Genomic DNA, 24,177 nt, shown 5'->3' on the forward strand with positions numbered 1-24,177 from the left:
GTGGATTGACTGGATGACTAACTTCATGCAGAGCAAAAGCTCTTTTTAACACTAAATGCAAAACAAGACATACTCCAGCCCTCTTTCCATTATTTGGTTCCCTTAATGATGCTAGAAGTACTATTCCAATGAGTCATCACTGTTCTGGGAACCCTGCTCCTGGGGAAGCAGGAACATCCTAGTGCAAGGCTTACCTTTCCAGTCAGCATGTCTTATTCTCTCTACTATTCTGGTAAATAGCACACATGTTTACATTTTTCCCCCAAACAAGAAAGTTTTACTCTAAGAGGCAAGAGACCCAATTTCTATACATTCACAATTTTACTAGTATGTGGCTATAACAAGTTAAATAAGGCAGTTGATTCTGGATTTTAGACCTTGAGCTAACGAAAACTGCACTTATCCAGTTCCCTGGCTTCCTTTAAAATTCAGCTAAAATCTCAGATTTGTATAGGACTTGCTTGATATCTCCCTCAATTCCCAAGTGCCTTTCCTCAAATATTACCTTCAAAACTGTATTGTATCTGTCTTGATGAATGCAATTATTTGCATCTTTTCTCTCCCATTAGATTTTCAGCTCCTTGAGAAGTTTTGACCATGTTTCTCTCTCTCTCTCTTTCTCTCTCTCTCTCTCTCTCTCTCTCTCTCTCTCTCTCTCTCTCTCTCTCTCTCTCTCTCTCTCTCTCTTTATCCCTCAAACTTAGAAAAATGCTTGGCACATAGTAAGGGTTTAATGAAGGTTTTTTGAATGATTGATTTCTAAAGTCAGAGAGCTTGACCAGCTCATCTCTTGGGATTCCATCTAAATTTCAAAACTGTGACTGTGTTAAAACTTGGAAAACTCTAAGCTATTGTGTTTCTTCTTCATTTTTTCTTAGTATGGGACTTTTGGTTCTGATGGTAATGTTTCTTCTAACTCATGGATTAGTGCCCAATTTTAAGATCCTACCAAGAATGTGCTACAGTTATGCCTGAAATGTCTTGATATAAGGGTCATCTACAAAAGAAGTTTGATTCCCATTCCTTTGAGTCTGCATCATTAATCTTAAGAGTATGAGCTGGATGGAGGCAGTTCCTAAAACAATTGAGATCACTCAAAAAGGATGCTGATTATTTTCCTCAAAAGCTACATAATCCAAGCATTTTATTTTCCAACCCTATTTGACTTTATAAACAAGAAAATGTCTTTTTTGCTATTAGATCTTTTCATTCTTATGTTGACTTCCTGAAGAACTCTGCTTATTCAATATAGCCCCTTCTGAAACTATTGTTATTTCCTGAATGAAAGAGAATGTCATCAGACATATCTGAAATTTACATTAATGTAAAGTTGATGACTGATATGACCAGTATGTTTTTCTAGCCATTGTAAGGAAGGGGGATGGGACAAAAAGAGCCAGAAGAAGGCCATTGGTGACAGTTACTGACTGTTAGGACCAGAGAGGTTTCTGAGTAATTCTCCAGAGGAGGAAGGAGAAGGAAAGAACTTCTGGTAGAGGTCTGATAGAGGGAAGAGGAGAACATCTCAGCTTGAATCCAGGCCCGAGGGCTTCCTGAGGATCCTTCTTTGGACACCGATACCCTGATTCCCTGTCAAAGGCATCCCATTGCTTCTAATCCAGCAAGACTTCAGTCAGCTAATTTTCTGGTCTCCATTTTGGGAGCGATCTCTTGGGTTCCTTTCCCCATTACCCAACCTTACTGAGAGACCCTTTCCGGTTTGATTTTGCAATTATAGAAAGGATAGAAATAGGAAATAGAAATGGAAACTGAAAGAGAAGAGGCGAGGGGAGATGCTTGAGAGCAGGAGCCCCAAGGGTTCTCACCCAAGTGATGGACCACATGGGAATAGAGAGGAGAGCACCCCCAAATCCCTCTGCCCTTCACCCCTTTCCCCAAACCCTGAATTGTGATTAATGAAAGATATTCACTAGTCAGATGACATTCCAGAGTGCCTGAGAGATGAGGGGGAGGGGAATCACAGCTTGGTCTGGCTGCCTCCATCTTGGAGCCAGACCCCCTGCTATAGAGTTGACTGATCTGGGGGGGAGGCTTGTGTGGGCCCCGCCCTCATTCAGAATTGGATTGGGGTCCCCCATACCTCCCCTTGTAGGGAAGCCTCACCCCCAAAACCTGTGGGGCAGCACAACCATCCGGGTCACCCAGTTACGGGGTGACACCCCCTCCAAGTCTCACAGTGCATGTTTGGCGGGAGGGGAGAGTTAGAAGAGAGTCTCATCCTCATAAACTCTCTCTCTCTCTCTCTCTCTCTCTCTCTCTCTCTCTCTCTCTCTCTCTCTCTCTCTCTCTCTCTCTCTCCTCCATCCCTAACATTTGGGTACTGGCTCTGTTTATTCTTACACCATTGACAGTATCTGCTGTCATTCAGTATTCTCATCAAAAGAATTACATAACGAGAACTGGAAAGGAACTTTGGAACTCACTGGACCTAACCATTTCATTTTACAGATGAGGAAACTGAGGTCCATAGAAATTAAATGGTTTGTTCAAGAGTCACATACAATTAAATAGCAAAGCCAGGATTTGAACCCAGGTACTCCAACATCAAAGGTCCATTCCTGTTTGTTTGAAATGTCAAATGGAAGCCAAAAGTGACCTAGGCTGATATAACACTCATGGTACACATGGTATATAGCCAAATAAACATTTAACCCCAGTTCAAGTTAAACAGTAAGTCCTCTGGATTTATTGTTGTTGTTTAGTTGTTTCAGTAATGTCTGATTCTTCATTACCCCATTTTTAGGATTTTCTTGCACAAGATACTAGAGTAGTTTAGCATTTCCTTCTTCAGCTCATCTTACAGATGAGGAACTGAGGCAAACAGCATTAATGACTTACCCAGAGTCACACAGCTAGTAAGTATCTGAGGTCAGATTTGAGCTCAAGAAGAGGAGGTTTCCTGATTACAAACCCAGAGGTCTCTCCACTGTCCCAAGTCTTCTGGATAGCCAGTTGGTTCTAACTGCTTCATCCCAACCATTGTGGGCTATTGAGTTGGAAACCCTACACTTTGACACTCTTTCCAGATTTTAACATGAAGTGAAGAAGAAGAGGTTACATGCCATAGCTCTGGAAAAATGGCTATCCTATTGATATATCATTGTTTTTCTTCATTACTTTCAATCAAGTCTAGCTGCCAAAAGTATTCTCCTTCATTTTGTGGGCATTTTCATGTTTTGAAATCATATGAGTTTTTCCTGAAATGATTTAGATTCTAACCCATCCATTCTTTCTTACCCAATGAGACTCTTGTATATGATGTGGGTCCCAATTGATGTTATAGGCAGTACCCAAGATTTCCCTTGCTCTCACTAAATGACCAGCCTGCTTTCCTTTCTATTCACTGAGTTCTATGATTGTATTTTTTATACTATTTCATATGTATCATTCATAATGTGATACAGGCTATCTATACCCATGAGGTATCTCTTCATCACCCTTTGGATCACTCATTATGTTGATTCTTAGAGGCTGTGTTATTTCATGACTAGCAATCATATAATGTTACTGGAATAATTTTGATATTTTAAAAGGTAGTGCTTTGTTTCAAGGAGAAGCACTGTTTAGTTTTCCTGGAGCAAATGTTCTTAATCTGGGGTCTGTGAACTTGATTGAAAATATATACATATATTCAGAACTATTTCAGCATAATTGGTTTCCTTTGGAATTTTACATGTTTTGTTTTATGCATTTGAGGAAAAAAAAACCTTATTCTGGGGAGGGGTTCATAGGCTTCACCACACTGCCAAAGAGATCCATCCTACCAAAAAACCTCTGTTAAATCTGTTGGCAGAGCTAGCTGGTTGGTTGAGCCATTCTGGAAAACATTTTGGAATTCTCCCCCCAAAGTTGTCAAACTGTGCATATCCTTTAACTCTGCAATAAAAATAGTGGGCTTGTACCCCAAAAGAGATTCAAGAAAGAAGAAAAAGATCCTTAGGTACAAAAATATTTGTAGCTTCTCTTTTTGTGGCAGCAAAGAAGAGGAAACCAGAGAGGAACTCATCAACTGAGAAATGACTGAAGAAGTTAGGATACATGAATGCAATGGAACACTATTGCACTATAAGAAATGATGAACAGAATGGTTTCAAAAAAACTTGAGAAGTAAACTGAAGTAGGAGAATAATTTATCTAATAATAACAACAGCATAAAGATCAACAACTTTAAAAGACATAGGAGGTAAGTATGGATTATGGTTATAGATGGAGACATATTTTTTGGACAAGAGCAATGTGGAAATTAGTTTTGCTTGATTATACATGTTTTATAAGAGTTTTCCTTTTTTCTTTTTGGGAGAATGAGAGAAAAAATGGATTTTTGTTAAATAAAAAAATTAAGTTAAATTATAAAAACCCCATACACACACACACACACACACACACACACACACACACACACACACACAAGAACTATTGCCAGAGTAACCTATCCTACTTTCTTCTCCTTATTCAGTTTTGGGCCCAGTTCATTATCCATTTATTTGTTTAAGAAAATTCTATCCTAGACCCGTTCCTGGAGAGAAATTATTATGCCCTGAGATGGTTTCTCTCTCAATCAATTTCAATTCTATTCAGCAAGCCTTTATTAAGGTCTTTCTATTAAGACCCTCCTTGCCCTCTCTAGGCACTAAGTGCAAAAGACAGAAACATAACTATGCCTACCCTCAAGGAGCTTACATTTTCCTGACCTGGCAATCCCATAATGGTCAGATCCAGTTGGAAGGCACAAAATACACATAAAACATTTAACTGCTCCCTCATATCAGACCACTCTCATCTTCAATAACTATAGGAAATGGAGTCCCCTCTTTTCCTGAATGGGGGAAAGGATTGAAAAAGGAGTTCTCATCAGTGAAGCACCCTGGGCACTAGCTTTTAAAAAGCAGCTGATTTCAATTTTTCCCTTGGCCTTTTCACACATGTCCTTTTGCAAACTTAATTCATTTCTTTTTGGCTCTGGAAAAAATGTTCCGGCTGGAATGAAAAGTCAAGAATGTGGGAATTCATACATTGCGTGCATGTGTGGTTTGCTGGTGTGTGCCATTTGTACACATCACTGACTGGGGAAGTTAAATCATTTTTGGATACAAATTGTAGTAATAGCATCCAAAATGCCATGGACCCAAGACCTTTGAAGTAATGTTCTGTACAACCTGTTCTTATAGCATTTCTTGCCACCTGCAAGGAGAGGAAGTACCGAGGGAGAGGGGAATGTGCCTGCTTTTAACATTTGAGCCCCTTGCTGGAATTCTTTCATCCTACCTGAAAGAAGAGACTTCAGATTTTTTCTTTGTTTTCCTTCTACATCGTGAGGACATGGGGATATGAATATTTTATCATTCTCACGTTTGCTCTCTGCAACACTATGGAGGGAGGATTTAATAACAGGAGGAACAAAGAAAAGTTTACTCCTATCAGCAGATATAATGAGGAGGGGGGTGGCCTCCATCCTTCCAGGCGTAGGGCTGGCAGCCCAGCTCCCCACTGACTCCCAGTGACCTTTAGCAAATTGCTCAACTCTCCCTGTGCCTCCTTGATAAAACGAGGATAACGGCCACAATAATGCCAACGTGGGGCTGGCAAGGCTGTTTGGAGGCCCATCTCATTAAGACGGAGGGAAAAGCACTTTGCAAATATAAACTGCACCATGATAACCAGCCAGGAGCAGCCCCTGTTCTCTGCTTCCTGGAGGTTAATGGATTTGCCGATGCTATTTTAACAGTGCTTCCTGCTGGGTTTTATAATGTGCTAAGAAGTAAAAATCCACATGACAGGAGAATTTCAAAAAGCATATCAACCCTTCAACACGTATATCAAGGGTGTCAGGTTTTAACCACTGATAAGAATTTCACAAACCAACAACTGGCTGGAGAGCTGTGGGCAATGGCTAAGAGATAGCGGGGCTTCATTTGCTTCTCTCAGATTCCCAGGTTGGGCGAGAGTGCTCTGCCCACTTCTCAGGCTCGTTTGGGAGCCGCGAGGGAGCCTGGGAGTTTCCAAACTGACCTTGCAGAACATCACGACCTTGACTGTTAATCACACCCCGCTCAGATATGCAGTCTTCACCACACACGCCCCTGCCACCCCACCCTGCGCCAGTTCTTGTGGTTAGGAGCTAAGGAGCAGAGAGAGGTGAAGCCCCTGAAAAAAGGAGCGCTCTGAGGCAGGCTGGGACAGCCCTCGCCAAACAGCCTGGGCAAATCCCCGTCATTCCAGGCTGTTTTGGCAAAGTTTCCAGGGTCTCTCAAGGAAAAATTCAAAAAGTGGGGATGTCCCACAGACGTGTCCAATTATCAAACATGTCCAATTAGCCCTGTGAGCTAGTTCTGCCACAGTTCCAAATCATATTCATTCAAAAATTATTTATTGAATGTCTACACTTTGGGATTGCATAAAGAAAGAAATTGTCCAGGAACTATGCCAATTCATTGTCTCGCACACATACAGAAGACCTGACGATCTGGCTGCTGCAATTTGAAAAGCTCTCCCCACTCCCTGGGCAACACCTGGGTAGCGGGGCTTTCTGCATGGGAGGAAGTGGTTTCTCTAAGCATTACATAAAGTAAAGCTGTTGGTTGACACTCTCAATGTGCCTGCCTTTCAGCTTCCTTCCCTCATATCCCACCAGCACAATAAAAACTACTTTTAAAACATCACCACCACCGAGGCTGACCTAAGCCACGAATGCCTGGTGCTGTTTGCTGAAGGTGGGCTGTTTTCTGGGAGGAAGCAGCAGAGTCTGAACTTTGCACTTGGGGGCCATTTGTCAAGATCCAGTGACCGCTGCTTGCCAGGGTCCTTTGACCTCTGATACAGGTGCGCTTGTGCGAATAGGGAAAGGCTCAGAGGGCACTGCCTAGGATGCAGCTGGTGCCGAGATTCATGATTGCCAAACCCTCTTTTGTCCTCTTTGCAGAAGACTTGAAATAGCTTACAGAGGTAGTGTCCTCAAAAAGAAATGGGGAGCCACCAAGCCATTCAGATGGATACCTGCAGGCTGCACATTGATTTAGTTTTTAAATGCAATATCTACGTTTATTGTATTTTTGCTTATTTTGTTATTTCCTAATATATTAACTGAAAAATTAAATATTTAATAACTAAAATATTTGAATATTAAATATTATTTAAATCAAACAAATATTTAAATATAACAAACATTAATAAATAAATTTAAATTTAATTTAAATATTTTAACTAATACATTTTAATCTGGTTTAATCTGACCCGTATGGTGCCACCTGTTTGATACTTCTGGCTTACAGCAGCACAGGTGAGCCTTATCCCAGGGATAACACAAAGGGAGGAAAACCTAAACAAAGGTAGCAATCCAGGTAATGAAACTCCCCAGAACTAAATTCTGCTTTTCTGCATCTTTGCTGTGAAGAGATCTTAAATAATTGTCACTTGCCTCTGACATATATTGCCAGTGTGACTGACTCTGGGAAAATGTCAGTTGCTGTTAAAGTAACTCTATGGCTACAGGTTGCCAGAGAAGGTGCTGCCCTGCACTGATAAAGGGAGTTTCTCTATACTGATGAAATCACAGGTCCTGTCTTTTTGTCTGTCATTGCTCTCACTATTCCACATCTGTATATGTATACTTTACATATATATATTTTAAATCTATACAAACATTTATTTTTTTCCAGCTGAGAAGGAAGGAGAAGAAAACTAGGCAGTGGAGAATGGTGCCTCTGCAGTCTTGCTGAATAATAATAAATTATTAATGAATAATAAAATAATAAAAACAAGTCCCATTAAATTCAGTGGAAATCAGAACAAAGTTACAAAAGAATAGGCCAATGTTTTAGTGTCACTGATCTCAGTGCCACATCTAGGTGATGTATATATATATATATATTTAAGGTATGCTAATTAATGTATACTAATAGCATTTTCATTGTTGTTGGTTGATCAATTCAGTCATTCTGATTCTTCCTAACTCCATTTGGTTGTTTTTTGTTTTGTTTTGTTTTGTTTTTACAAAGATACTGGAGTGGTTTACTGTCTCCTTCTCTGATTTTTGTAGATGAGGAAATTGAGGCAAACAAGATGAAGTTACTTGTCCAGGGTCACACAACTAGCAAGTTTCTGAGGTCAGATTTGAACTCAGGATCATGAGAGTATTCCTGACTCACAGTCCAGCACTGTACCATTGTACCATCTAGTTGCCCAACAATATCACCATCATCTCACTTTCCTCAAAATCCTGAGACCCAAGTAGTACAAGTAACTCTCTTCCCCCTCCCTCCCTTTACTCCTTATATTAATGAAGAGTCTGAATTCAGAGGGTTGGAGCAATTGGCTAAAGATCATATTGCCACTAATGCTAGTGTTTTGAGCTCAGATCTTCTGCCTCCAAGCCTGACTTACTCTGACTGCATTATTTTTCACTGTAGCATTACACACTTAGAGTCAAAGTGACATGAACAGTCCTGATTTATCTACTCTGAATTTTTTATACTTCTCAGAGAGGGGAGATTGGCTTTCACATAGAGTTAGCCTGGGCACATTCTGGGTTATGTTCCCCTCAGGGGATGAATAACTGGGAAGGAAGAGCGAATTTGCCCCTGTTTCTACATAAATGTGAGCGATGAGGAGACAACAGAGGAGTGAATAGATAGTACCCAAAGCCCTTTTGGGAGAATGGGCCCAAATGGGCTATTATTTTCCTCCAAGCACCAGATCAATGAAGTGAATTCTGCTCAGATGCTATATTCTGATAGCAGACTAATAAAAATGAAAGGGATAGGGCCCCTGTTTAATCAAGAGGTGGGTTGGAGATTCGCTCTGATTTTGAACATCTGTGCAGCAGCAGTGATGGGAAGATGATCAGACCATTTCTTTTGGCAGAAGAGAAAAACCTTTGGTTCCTCATTTCCTTCTCATGGTTAGGGGTTCATTAAATAGAAATTGGCATCCTTGAGACTGTTGCAAACTCTTCTTTCTCTAAATCCTCTGTAGGTGCTAGTTGATGACCAAGGCTTTCAGGTTCACAGTGTGTGTGTGTGTGTTTGCACGCAAATGCAACATGGGTTTTCTTTCCAAGATGAAACGCAGAACTTCAATAGAGAAAAAAACCACAGGTATTTGATTCTCTTAAGTTTTGGGGACAGGAGTGGGATTGGGGGTGGTGGCAATTAGGTGGCACAATGGATAGAGCACCACGCTTAAACTGAGGAAGACCTGAGTTCTAGTCTAACCTCAGATGCTTAATAGCTATATGACCCTGGGCAAATCACTTAACCCCTTTTCCCTCAATTTCCTCATCTATAAAATGAGCTAGAAAAGGAAATGGCAAATCACTCTAGTATATTTGCCAAGAATCCTTAATACAGTAACCCTTAAACATAGATGGTATTATTCCAGTTTTTCAGATGAGGTACTGAGGTTGATAGAGAAGGGTAAGTGACTTGCCCAATGTCATATAACACTGTGTCAACGTTAGGGCCAAATCTTCCTCACTGAGGACCCCACACACTATCTATCCTGCTGTGCTGCCTTTCTATGTATAAGTGTCATTGTAAGGTTATATGCATATACATACATGCATATGTGTATATGTGATATCCATTTTTACTGCAGAATATAAAAGATGTGTAACTCTATTACACCTTATGATTTGTGGTATACAGAGAGGTAGAATGGAGCAGTGGTTAGAGCTGAGCTTAGAGTCAAATAGATCTGAGATCAAGTCATACCTGTGATACATACTGGCTGTGTGACTCTGGGTAAGTAATGGCATGCCAGGGTACTAAGATGATTCTCTAAGAATATATGTTGCTGGCCTTCATTGGCAGGAGTTACCTCATTCCATTGTTCCCTATATTAGTGAAATCCCAGATCCAACTCTTTCTCTAGCCGTTATTTGTACATATTCTTCATAATTATATGTTATAAGCAATATATGATGGACTTCTTAGCACTTAGTCCCAAAGAATACTGGGTCCAAAGACTGATCTCCCCCTCCCCCATTCTCCAAACATTAAGGACCCAGATAACAAGAGTCTTCCCAATGGGTCCATCTTCAGCAATGTCTCATATATATATATATATATATATATATACACACACCTCTCTGGACTAGACTCAGCTCTCTCTCAGTATGTGGTAGTGATAATCGTCTAGATGGTGCTAGATAGAGTGCTGGGCTTGGAGTCAGGAAGACTCATCTTCAGGAGTTCAGATCTGGTCTTAGACACTTGGTAGCCATGCCACACTGAGCAAGTCACTTAACCCTCTTTGCCTCAATTTCTTCATCTGTAAAATGAAATGGAAAAGGGAATGGCAAATCACTCCAGTATCTTTGTCAAATGAGGTCAGGAAGAGTCAGAAACGAATGAAAAAAAACTAAACGTGAGTGACAGTCGAATCAATAACTGGGATAGTTTGAGCAGAGTCAAACAATCAATCTCCAGTTATTAACAATTTTTTTTCTCTTCCTCTCTAGATCCCTGTGATTCAGTAGCAAAGACTGCCTGGGCTAAATCTCCCTTTCTCTACCATCATGCCCAATCTCTCATTAGTCACCTACTTCAAACCTACCTTTCCTATGGTCCTATCCAATTCTATGCTGTCCTCCCATTGTGCATTATGGAACCTCTGTTATATTGTGTGTTTTTTAAACCCTTATCTTCTGTCTTATGATCAATATTTTTTATTAGTTCCAAGGCAGAGAGTAATAAGGGCTAGGAAATGGAAATAAAGTGACTCATCCATGTCTAAAACATACCTGAGGCCAGATATGAACCCATGACCTCCTGTCTTTGTTCCTGGTTTTTTTTTTTAATATCGTTAACAAAAAGTCCTTTATGTGAGATTTTTCTCGAATTCCTCCCTTCTCTTTGCAAGCAGGATCCTGATTTTCACTTATCTTCTAGGTCAGTGATGGGCAAACTTTTTAAAGAGGGGACCAAAGGAAAGGAAATGCTCATCTGTCAGTCTGTTTCTAAGACAATTCTTTCAAAGTTTCATTGTATTGTATCCTACTCATTGTATTCGTCAGATTAGGAATAATGTCCCGCTGCTGGGGGGCCACATCTGGCCCACTGGCTGTAGTTTGTCCATCACTGTTCTAGGTCATTCATTCCAAATGTATCTACTCCATGATCTCAAATGGAAATGATTCTATCTGACTATAACCTTCTGTTTTTCCATCTTTCCCTGTGCCTTATCTCTCCTATAACTATTCTTTTCCCTCACCATAACCTCTAGCCCTTCTACCCTTCCCTACTTTCCTAGTCTGTCCCTTCTTCTTTGATCTTACTTTCCTCCCTTTGAAATCTCTACTGTAGTTAATCAGTTTAGCTTTATGCTTTCTTCATCCTTTGAATCCCTTTTACCCTTGACCTATCACTATTCATCCCTCTCCAAACCTTGATCATATGTTGCCTCTATTATCTGCTTTTTCTAGTCTGACTTATGAGTTACTGAACACCCCCAAAGGAGGTCATCCAATGATGTAATTTGTACATGATAAATTCAGGTTTGTTCATATCACATGAGCCTTTGCTGTTGCAAGGAAATCTTTTTATTCTTCCTTGGCCGATTCCCTATCACTGCTCATCATATCTATTATGAACTTTTACTCCTCTCCTCAAGAACTTATGCCATACTATATTGACTTCCTTTAAGGAGAGGATTTTGCTTCATCTTTTACTAAGAAAATTGAAGCTTTCCATGAAGAGTTCCCTCTTTTCCTAATTTCTAAACATCAGACACCCTCAATATTTTCCCCAACTCTGCTTCCCTTTGTTCCTTTCTCAGACGATAAGATCCTTCTTTGTGATTTGATTTCCTATAATGCCCTTCACGATGTAGCTACATTATGTCCTCTGTGAGTCTTTAATTATCCTCACCATCTTTATCATTTCTAGTCTCTTCCTTCACCTTTGACTCTCTTTATTACCTATAAATGTATTCAGGTCTACCTTATTATTAAAAAGACAAAAATGAACATAAATCTTTTACTTGACTTTGCCATCCCCTTTCCTTCCTTTCAACACTATATTCCTAGAAAAAGTGCCACCTTCTTTTCCTCATCTCCCACTAATTTCTTAACCCAATGCAGTCTTATTTTCAAAACCCACCACTTCTCTTTCCAATATTACCATCAATCTACTTGCTAAATCCAATGGCTTTTTTTTTCTTTCTCTACACTCTTTTGAGGCTTCATCAGCTCCAGTGGTTTCAGTCATCATCTCTGTGTAGATGGCTACCAAATCTATAGAGCCAATCCTCATTTTTCTTATGAGCTCAATACTATATCAAAAACATCCTTCTGTACATCTCTAACTGGATGCCCTATAGGCGCCTCAAACTCTATGTGTCCAATACAGAATTCTTTTCCCCAAATGTATCTTCTTTTTTGTCAAGACATTACGTATGCTTCCATTCATTCAGTTTTATAACCTCACGATCATTCTTTACCCTTTGCTCTACCTAGTGATTCAATTTATATTCTTAGAGTACCAGTTGGTAATGTTAGTCCCCTGCTCAGAAAGTCTCAATGACTCTAGATTACCTTTAAGTTAAAATACAAACTCTCTCTTCTCTTTTTGCCATTGAAAGCCCTTGACAACCAAGTTTCAGCCTCTGTCCATCCAGACTGATTAAGCACTATTTGTCCACATGTGTTTTACAGTATGTTCCAGGTGAAGATGGCCTATTTCCAAGTCTGTTTCCTACCCTCATGCATTTGCAGAGACAGATCTCCGTGCTTGGAATACACTCTTTTCTTCATCTTAACCTACAAAACTTTCTAGGTTTCTTCAAAGCACAGCTCATCGATTACTTTCGTCAGGTAGTTTTTCTGAAATTTCTGAATGTTTAATGTGCTCTCTGAGCCTCCAATCTTCAAATTATTCTGTAGTTTCTTGGTATATGTTTTGTGTATATGTAATTATGCATATTTTTTCCTAGTAGATTCAAAACTCTTTAAAGACAAGGATTGTTTTATTTTATCTATACCTTTAGCAGCTAGCACAGATTCTGGCACATTAACAAGCATTCAATAACTATTTGTTGATTATGATTGATTTTCATATTATTGATAATTAATAACATGAGTTCATGAAGGAGCTATGACTTCTTCCATATGAGAAACTTCCAGTGTGGAAATGACTTCCTTCACCGTAGGAGATACATCTTCTTTGGCTCTGATTCTAACTCTCCAGACTTCACCACCATAACACAGCTATTTTTTCACCTTAAACAACTTTCTGTTCTTTTCTCCCATTGATAAGTTTCTTCTGGAACCACCATTTTGAAGAAAGGCCCTAGGCCAGTCATCTTTCATTCCTCTCCTGGTTCTGCTTCTGACTCTCAAGATTTTGCCACCATAGCTCCTGTGTAGGCACCTTCCTAATACAACCTTTTTCATTTCCTTTTTATATGTTGTTTCCCCTATCTAGATTGTAAGCTTCCTTAGGGCAGGAACTGTTTTTTTAAATTATATTATGTGCAGCTAGATGCTAAAGTGGATAGAGCCCTGGGTGAGAAACCAGGAAGGTTCACCTTCCTGAGTTCAAATCCAGCCTCAGACGCTTACTAGCTGTGTCACTTAACCCCTCTTGCCTTGCTCTTACTGCTCTTCTGCCTTGGAATGGATACTTATTATTGATTCTAAGACAGAAGGTAAGGTTTTTTTTAAAAATTTTTTAAAAAGATATATATATTATGTATACATACATATGAGAGAGGAGAGAGGAAAGAGAGAGAGAGAGAGAGAGAGAGAGAGAGAGAGAGAGAGAGAGAGAATTAGTAACTTTGAAGAGAACAGTTTCAGTTGAGTGATGAAGTTCAAAGCCAAATTGCAGAGGGTAGAGGAATGAATGAGAAACTCTGGGTCGGGGAGCTCAGGTAAGACTTGAACTTAGTACTTCGTGAATGCCTTTTGGCATGAGATGGTGGATCAAATCAGGCAGACTTGGGTTCAAATCATACCTCTGCATTTACTGACATGATAACCCTGAGCCAGCTCATTTTCAGTGCCTCAGACAACTTTTAAACAGCAAATTGCAGAGAATTTTAAGGTTGTTTCCTCACCAGGTGTTTCCTGTATTAAAGAAATCTTAAATCCAAACCCTGTATGTATGTGTGTGTGTATCCATGTGCATGCAAAAATGTGAGTGTGCAGACCTGTGATTTCATTCTTGAGGGGAAATTCCCAGCATGTATATCTTTTCTACTGACACAGATATGCAACTATTTTGTACCTATGATGTTAGAGCTACCTGGGACATTGAGAAGTTAATATAGTGATGGTCCCCAGCCAGGAAGTGTCAGAGGCAGGATTTGAACACACACATGTTTTACTTCCAAGCTAGCCCTTTAACCACTTCAATATGTTGTTGTTCAGTCATTCAGACATGACTATGTCTGATTCATTGTGACCCTATTTGGGGTTTTCTTGGCAAAGATACTGGAGTGATTTTCCATTTCCTTTTCCAGCTCATTTGACAGATGAGGAAACTGAGGCAAACAGGGTTAAGTGACTTATTGAGGGTCACATAGCTAGTATCTGAGGTCAGATTTTCACTCAGGAAGAAGAGGCTTCCTGATTCTAGGATCATTGCACCACTGAGCTTCCTTTTTTTTTTTTTTTTTTTTAAATATATCTTACCAAATGGATTCAGAGAGATCAGATTCATTATTTCTGTTGGGATAAGAGGTAAAACAAAAGCCTTTAGGCCCCCTTACTGTTACACAATTCAAGTCAGGAAATATTGTTGTAGTGTCTCCTGTGTCCATTCCCTCTATCTCCCTCCTAACCACTCCTACCCTTCACTGTGCTAAGCTCTGATCATATATAGAGAGCAGAATAGAAGAGTCCTCAACCTCAAGGAGTTTATATTCTGCTGCTCCCTTGTGGGCTCCATCAAGCAAAAAGCCAGTTCTGTTGGGTGTTTAAAAAGAAGTTGCCATCAGAAGAGTGAGAAAAATGTGAGTGAATGGGGCACCTTATCTCAACTAACAGAATATTTCCTCTTAGTGGAAATGAGCTGTTCTGCCAAGAGAACCTAAGGGAGAGATTGTGAGGTTTCACATATTATGTAAGCAAGTTTATTTTGGGAGCTTGGAGTATTGTGTGCTGCTGCTGCTGCCGCCTTTGACCACATCTGTTCTATTTCCATAATGACCACTTCATTCTTGAGAGGAGCAAGGAATGTGGCCGCTATTAATACTGAGTGAGAAGCCATTAAGCAGCAGGAGCTCCTGAACCAGTAAGAGGTGGAATCTTGGTAGACTCTGCCCAGGAATAAACAATTGATGTTGAAAAGTAATATATTCCCAGTTAATCAATAGGATTTGGGTTTCTTCTCAAAAAGAGCAGTGGACATGGTATCATTAGGGACGTTGCCACCAGTCACCCTTCCTTCTTAGGTGAAAGAAAAGAAAAGCTCCTTTAATTTAGTCTCCATTCAGCTAATGGGGATATTGATGGAATTTTCTTCATGAACTCTTAATGCAGATTCTTCTTGTCTCAAACCTCCCTCTCTAAATCACTCCTCCTTCACTCTCTCCTTCCATCTCAATCATTACTTTTTCTTTGTTAAGTTCATCCTTCATTTTCAAAGAGGACCAATGACACCAAGGAGTGATGTCTTGATTTGTACCTGAATTGGATTTAAGGGAAGCAGAGTTGCACAAAGTCAGTAATCGGCTTCACTCTCTGTTCAGGGACGTACCAGTACCCACCACCATTACTTTGATTCTTGGATAGGCAGTATGGTGTAATGTCTAGAGAATCCCCTCCTTGGCCATATCCTGGGCAAATCATTTAATGTCTTTGTACTCTAAGCAAAGCTCTTAGGAAAAGTTAAGAGAAGGCTCAGGCTTGTAGGGGAGAGGGAGTTTTCTCATCAGGGAATTTCTTATTCAAGGAAATCACAGATAATTCCTTACTTTGATGTTACCTTCAAAGTTTATCAAGAAAACAAAACTTGCTTTCTCTACCCCAAGAAATATTCTTAGTCCTTCCTGGAACATCATATTAATTCTCTCCATTTTTTGGAGAGAAGTACTGAATTGATCTCTAATATAAAATGAATTCTGGCAAAAATAAAGACCCTTTGCAGACATTTCCTCAGATACTCTTAAAAGGCTCCTGGATTGAGCCAGGAAAACAACTACAGAATGAGCACACCATAAGTGGAAAGAACATAACCAAAAAATAACCAAATCTGAATGTGGAATATTAATATTGAATTGAGATTTTTTTTGGTGTATGTGTGAAATTTTCTCTTTAGCCCCCATGAAAAACCTTTTAGTTTTAAAGCTACAAGCAGTATCTCATTTAGGCTATGAAACTGGGTAGGATTCTCTATACTTTTGTCTAGATCTTTTGTCTTTGTTTAAAATAACAGGGTTAAAAATATCTCATAGGGCTGACTTTTATTACAGTCCAGGTGGAGACTTTCTACTTATTTATCTGTAAACAAGAACTCTCTTAGGTAATGAAGTCAGTCAGCTCTAGCCACCATGTTGGAAAGTATGGTGGTACAGCCACTTGGTGGAGTGAGAAGGGTGTATTCTTCCTCCTGAGACCTGCTTCTTCCTGTGAAGAAGTAGTAATGGAGAAACTGAGGTCTCTGAGTTCACTTCTTCTGTGCCTGTTTTCCAATCAGAGATGTCTTGGGGAAGGACTGAGTGATGATGACATCACAGTGGGCATATATTGCTGTGTCCAGGAAACTCAGGTCTTTTTCTCACCTAGTCTAGCTACCTAGCTACTTATACTTTTGCCCTTCTCTTCTGGCCATGCTCCTGCCCAGCTCTCTTACCTAGGTCTAATACCTCATTGTTCACACTTAAAAAGCTCACTTTTTGCCCCACTCAAGTTATCTGGCATCTGTTTAGACTGTTGAGGGAGGACCCTGGCTAGTTAGAAATCTTGATTGGCCAACTAATAAATATTTTTTAAAATTTAATATATATGTGATCCTGAGAATTTCATTTGTTAAAAGAATATCACAAAATTACATAGACTAAATTTGTCCCAAAGAAGAGATATGAGTTGATTTCCCTCTTTCCATACCAACTTGTAAGGGTTAAAATGAATGGTTTGACTAAAATATGAGAGAATGTGGTCGCCAAAATTATGACTTAAGTCAAAAATGACTTTTCAGCAGCTTTATTTATAAAATGGAGGGGAAAAAGTAAGGTAGAGAAATGTGAAAGAGGGCAGAGTGAAAAGTCTGGCTTATCACCCTAAATATTTGCTCTGGCCCTTGGCTCTACTCTGGCAGAACTCCAGAAGTCCTAGCTGGAGGCCCCAGAGGTAAATTAAGCAAGGGGTTCACCTACATGGCCTCCTACGAGAAGGAGGCCTATGTGGTGTTAATCTCTCTGGAAGTCAGGAAAGGAAGGTCAACTTTTTCCACTCACCAATCCAAAGTCCAAAGAGAGAAGATCTCAGAGCAGTGCTACCAAATGCTAGAGTCCCAGGTCCATGCTAAAGAAGATGACCCTCCACTGGCCTCCTTAGCCTCGAAAGAGCTTAAAGATTGTCTCATAGGAAGTTGCAGTCACTTTTAAAGACTCTTCTTTTTGTTACTTCCTGTGTCTTCCTTCACTTTACAGGGACCAATTGTAGACTATAACTTTGTTTAGGACTGCCCAGGGGGCAGTCACTTGCTTCTGGAGTGTAAACACCTTTAGCAAATAGTTTATGAACACCCCCCACTTTAACATAAAGTTAGAAAATTGATTAAAAAATTACTTCTGGTGATTAAATTTAAAAGTAGGCAGGGGAGAATTAACCCCATCTTCACAAATTCCTTTGCTGAGATGGGGGTCCATGAGTGTGGAACATGACAGATTTTATTTTTTTGATGTGTTCATTATTTTTATGGAATGTTTTCCTCTTTTTCCTCTTAAAAAACCATTTTGTTATAAGAGGATGGTTCTGGGGAACTAGGGAGGGAGAGGGATGCAGGTAGAAATGAAGTTGATATAAAAAACAAAATATATTTTTAAAAACCTATTTTTTTAAAAAAGGCTTCTGGTCTTTAGAAAATCACACAAAATAATGTCCACAGATCTATCAAAAATCTAGTTTACTTCTTCTCCTAGTTACACTTAAATACATAGGTTGTAGTTTTATCATTTTCAGTTGTGTTTGACTTTTTGACATTTGGGGTTTTCTTGGCTAAGATACTTAGAGTGATTTGCCATTTCCTTCCCCAGCTCATTTTACAGATGAACTGAGGCAAAGTTAAGTGACTTGCCCAGGGTCACACAGCCAGTAAGTTACTGAGATTCAATTTGCACTCAGGAAGAAGAGTCTTCCTGATTGTAAGCCTAGCACTTCATCCCCTGTGCCACCTATCTGCCCCTAAAAGCATATACATCACCTTACTTTTATGTGGTCCAACCATTAAGATGATATGGACAGCATCAGCACAGGTTCCAGGACAGGGTCTCTGTTACCTCATTGGTACAACTGGGAAAATAATATTTCACTATTTCACAAGATTATTGAGAGAATCAAATGTGCTACTAGAAATAGCCTGCTTTGTATATCTTGAAGGATTATGTAAATATAATATTTATTATTATTGATGGCTATGAATCACAGATACAAGGAATAAAGAGCTGCAGCTAGTGCAATGTACCAAGAATGAGCTTCAGAGTCTCCCCCATACTTGACTTGAGCAAGAGAAGGTATTTAAATATATTAGATTCATGATACAGGTGAAATTGCTGTGCAATTGTTAAGCTTGTCTGTCTTTTGTGAGAGACTCAGAGGCCAGTGTTCAAAGTAATGAAAGGCCAGGTAAGCCTTCAGAAAGTTTGTAGTTCATCTTTGGTGGTCTGGGGCTATTTCACTCTTTTCTTCTACATTACCGTGTGGCCCTGGCTACTAAACCTCTGGGAAAGGCATTTGGTAGGCTATACCGTGTTGTCTGTGTTCTCTCCTATAAGCCTGCCCCTGCCTTGGAGCCAGGACACTAACTTCACCAAAGAAGGAATCTGAGGACTAATGACATGGTCTGCAGATTTGGTTGAAGAGTTAAGCATTTGACCTATCACACCTTAACTTAATCTCCAGTCATCAGGAAAAACTCTGTCCTGTTGGGTACCTTATATGACAGTGGGGAAGAAGGATGTAACAGGAACTCAGATATTTTTCTTTGTCAGTTCTGAAACAGACAGTTTAGGAGCTGGAGCAGACAAATATCTATATCAGGTGATCTTGGGAAAGGTGATTAGAGCAGACAGAGTCCTGAACTGAGAGTCTAGACTAGAGCACTGTTGATAAACTAGCAGTTTCTTGCCTCATTATTTTTCCAGTGTTAAGACCTTTTTGACCTCACTGATTTTTTTTTTACCACCTATTGAGACATGCCTGAGTATTTATCAGGGAACACATCATTTCCTCTGGACTCATTTTTCTTTTCTCCTTGACTCAGCATTTCTCTACATAAATGTGTCACGTGGTCCCATTCATCAACTGGATAAGGTCCTTCCAAGAACGACACCAACCCTTTCCAAAAGTGGCTTTAGGAAAAAGCCTAAACAGATACAATATGGATGAATATATTCATAGAAGACAAACAGATGTGATAGAGGAAAAATTATGTTTTCCTTCTACTTCATTATTTCTCTTGAGAGTAGAGAACAGACGGTGAGATAAGAACAGAAAGAGATAGACAATGAGGCTGAAGCAGGGAAAGAGAAATTTTAAACCTAGAGTGACAATTTCAGGACATTTAGCCAAGAGTTCGATGCTGGGAAAAAAAAAAAAAGGAATTTTGTATATAAAGAAAGAAAAAGGCCTTGCTATGGTTGGATTCTGGGGCCCAGATAACTAACAGGAAAGCCTTGTGAGTATTGATTGGCAGATAGTCTCAGTCACTTTCCAGACTTCATTTATAACAATAAAAACTGTCTAATTTGTGAGCTAGACCAGTGAAACACAGAACTTGTGGCTTTTGAGAGCTAGTTCATCACCTAGAATTGCTGCATCCACCTGGCTTGGGAGTGCATCACATTGCGCTCCTTATCTGGACATGGAATTCCACTGCAATAATGTGTAAGGGCCTCACCATGATGAAATAAATATTATGGAGTCAGGAATGCTTTCTTCCAAGCAAAGAAACCACAAATCTAGGAAATTTTCCTTTCTCCTCCCATTGCCTCATCTCTCATTTGGTGCTTTTAAAAAATCTGACCCTAACTAACTCTTATGTAACAAAGTGATAATGATCATTGCTTTTAAGAATTTCAACAGCATCTTTGCATATTATCTCTATGTGCTGGACAATTGCGTTCCTTGGTTGTTGTTTTTTTTTTTACAACCTCATGATAAAGTAGACTATCATTTCTCCTGCCCCTTTTAGATTTTAAGGAGAGACAGAGACAGAAGCAGAGACAGAGGCAAAAACAGAGATTGACCTAATTTGGGGTCATGCAATGAGTTCCCCCCAAAGTGGGAATTCCTTGATCCTCATCTCTAATCCATGTATTAGTTCCTGAGGGTTTTGTAGCCAATTCAAATTCTCTTGATACCAGTGCTGAGCCATAACAAGTGATATTGGCTGGATTCAGTAGCCATAGACTTATAATGCATTCCTTAAGCATTGTTATATCACTTTTGGCAAGACTTCTCTTGGGAAGATGTTTGGAAAATACAAAAAAATACAAGCATGGCCATGCTCTCCAGATGAGTCTGAGGTCATAGTCCTAAAATGAAGCATTCATATATTTGTAGAATGGTAGAACTGGATGAGAATTTAGAGATCATCTATTTCAGGGGTTCTTAGCTTTGGGCATCAAAGACCCTTTTGGTGGTTTGCAGAACTGATAAAACCCTTCTTGACAAAATTCTTTTCTTTAAAATTTGTAATTGAAGTCTGTCACTTCCTAGCTGGTCAAGTCATCGAACTCCAACTGTCTAACCTTTGCACTCTTCTGCCTTGGAACCAATACTTAGTATTAATTCAGACAGAAAGGTAGGGGTTGAAAAAAAATTCATAATTGAACGTGTTGATGTGGAATCTAGTAGCCCCAAACTCATAACCAGAAAGATTAAATGAACCCCAGTTTACTTAGCTTAAAGTTGACAGCCTCAGCCTTGGACTCCTCACATGAGAGTTCCTCTCTGAGGAAAGGCCAAGCCCAAGCTGAGTGACTCTTTAGCGCAGTAGGCAGCACATCAGTGTCATAAGCTGAAGGTCCTGAGTTCAGTCCTCAGAAGGAGGGTATGATATACTGGGAGAGGCTTCTGGATACAAGAAGAGTCATTGGGCTTGGCCTTTCCTCAGAGAGGAACTCTCACATGAGGAGTCTAAGGCTGAGGCTGTCACCTTTAAGCTAAGTAAACTGGGGTTCACGAAATCTTTCTGTTTACAAGTTCAGGGGTTACTAGATTCCACGTTGACAAAGGAAATGCTAAATTTCAGTTGGAATTTTTATGTGCATATATGTCCATGTTAGGGATTTTTGAGGCAGCTCAATAAAGTTGTTTTTGCATGATGCACTGTTATGTGCTGCATAAAAAGGATAGGGACTGGGCTTGCCACTTTTTTTGGTATGAGAGAACAATAAAAGTGAACGACCCTGGGCAAAACAATTAAAGGATGAGAAAACTCCCTCTATGATAGCTATTTTCTCTGGATTGGATATATAAAGAGATGCCTATAACACTGTGAATTTAAATGACTTACTCAGGGTCACCCAGCAAATATATGTCAGGGCAGTACTTAAACTTGAAGCTCCTCTATCATGTCGCATGACTTCTCACTGTAAAGATGGTACTGTGTAATTAAGTATTTAGTAATAATAAGTGTTTATATTGTACTTTAAGATTTTCAAAGGGCTTTACAAATATCTCATTTGATCTTCACAACAACAATTCTGGGAGCTAGGGGTTATTCTTATGTTCCATTTCACTGGGGAAACAGAGACAGTCTGAGGTCAGGTGACTTGCACAGTGTCTCTCAGTAAGTATTTGAGGGTGAGTTTGAACTCAGGTTTTCCTGACTCCAGGTAGAATGCTAGATCCAATGTGTTACCTTTCTGCCTGAATCTATCCCTGATGTTGCCAGTGGTGATGCTTTAAAGCTGTATGTATGAAAATCAGAAGGACCTGGGAAAAAATAGACAGACTCAAGATTTATTTACACTGACAAGATCAACAGCTCCACATTTGTAGTTGGTCAGTCATTTAAGTTCTGTCCAATGCTTTGTGACTCCATTTGGGGTTTTCTTGGCCAGGACACTGGGTTGATTTGCCATTTCCTTCTCTAGCTCATTTGATGGATGAGGAAATGGAGGCAAACAGGGGTAAATGACTTGCCCAGGGTCACACATTTAGGAAGTATCTGAAGATGGATTTGAAATCGAGGCTTCCTAACCATGGGAAGATAGACCCTAGTGGTTAGAACCTGGCACTCTGTCCCCTGTGCTAACTGGCTGCTCCAGCTACATATACACAGCACAAAAGGAAAAGGGTTTGGTATCCCCTCATCTTCTGGGAGTTTGGAGAAAACTTTGGTGCCCTTTCTCCCTATCCAATAAAGGTACCAAGTCTTTCATTTATAGAAGAATAGAAACCAAAGCCAAGCAGATCTGAACTCCAGCTGGTGTGCACAGGCACGCCCCTTTTGTGTAGCAATATACAAAAAGACAAGCATTTGTTTCTTTTTTTTTAAGTCCTTAATTAATGCTGACATGATTTCCTCTTACACAAACAGCAACATGATAGAAGCTTATCATGGCCATTTGAAAAATTGCTTCTTTTATCTTTTAAGACAAGAGGACATGAAAGCATATAATTTAAGTTAAGCCTTCAGGAAGGGAGATGATGGAACAAAAGAGCTATTCATTCATTCATCCACTCAGTAAGCATTTATTAAACACCTACCAAATCCAAGAAAAACTATCCAAAGCATTCTTTAAGAAAAAAAAAATTTTAAACCCTTACCTTCTGTCTTAGAATGAGGACTCTGTATTGGTAAGGCAGAAGAGCCGTTTGGGCTAGGCAATGAGGGGTTAGGCTACTTGCTCCCTGGTCATATGACTAGGAAGTGCCTGAGGTGAGATTTGAAACCAGAACCTCCCATCTCCTGGGATGCTGCTCTATCCGCTGAATCACCTAGCTGTTCCTGAACCAAAGGATACTAAAAGAAATTAAAAAACCAAATAAAGGAAGACCTTCAATAATTACAAAATGCCTCCTGAGAGAAAAACAAAAAACAAAAAACAAAAAACTTTACACCAGCTTTCCAAGCAGGGGAATACATCAGGGAACAAAGGAATGATCATTAGGCTGTATTCCAAATCATTCTTGGTTTCTAGGACAAAGTGTTATCTCATTAATACAAGCATCTCCTCATTCACTAAAGGTACCCAGAGGCAACAAGTTGATATATAGCACAGAATCTGCAAAGCCAGAGGTGAAATTTGACCATACTTAGCTGTATGACTCTGAGTATATCACTTAGCTTCTGTATGCCTCAATTTCCTCATCTTTAAATGGAGATAGTAATATCTCACAGGATTGTCCTGAAAATCAATGAGTAATATGTGTAAAGCACTTTACATAGTACCTGGGATATAGTAGGTTCTTAATGAATGTTTATTCCATTTCATTATGCAGGCAGGATTCACCATGTGGCCTCAGGGTAGACTTTGGAGTCTTTGGATAGAATTTCCTTTAGAGAGGCTACACTCTGCACCAAATCTCAGCTTCAGGATTGCTTGAGGTTGACCAGTTTAGCCAATGACCCTGCAATAATGGAAAGCCAATCACTTAATAAGCATTTATTGCTCAACTACTATGTCCCAGGCACTGGGGCTGCAGAAAAGGAACAAAAACTTGGTTCCTAATCCTAAGAAGCTCACATTTTAATAGGGAGACAACTTGCAAACAGCTATATATAAACAAGATCTATACAGGGAAAGCTAGGAGGCTCAATGGATAGATAGAAAGCCAGGCCTGAAGATGGGAGGTCCTGGGTTAAAATCTGGCCTCAAATACTTCCTAGCTTCTTCTAAGAAAGAAGAGAAGGACTTAAAAAAGAAAAAGAAAAAGATACATATAGTGTAAATATAAAATAACTATAGGTGGAAAACACTATTAGTGGAAGGAATAGGAAAGCCCTTCTGCAGAAGGCAAGATTTGAACTGAGTCTTGAAAGAAGC

The 24,177-nt window shown here is 39.6% G+C and overlaps 1 pseudogene; it reads left to right on the top strand.

Moving 5' to 3' along the window:
* The first annotated feature begins 5,586 nt into the window (after window positions 1–5,586).
* The window catches only part of LOC123251669, a 30,826-nt pseudogene continuing 12,235 nt past the window's right edge, over window positions 5,587–24,177 (top strand).

The sequence above is a fragment of the Gracilinanus agilis genome, chromosome 1 (genome assembly GCF_016433145.1).
Source record: "Gracilinanus agilis isolate LMUSP501 chromosome 1, AgileGrace, whole genome shotgun sequence".
Lineage (NCBI taxonomy): Eukaryota > Metazoa > Chordata > Mammalia > Didelphimorphia > Didelphidae > Gracilinanus > Gracilinanus agilis.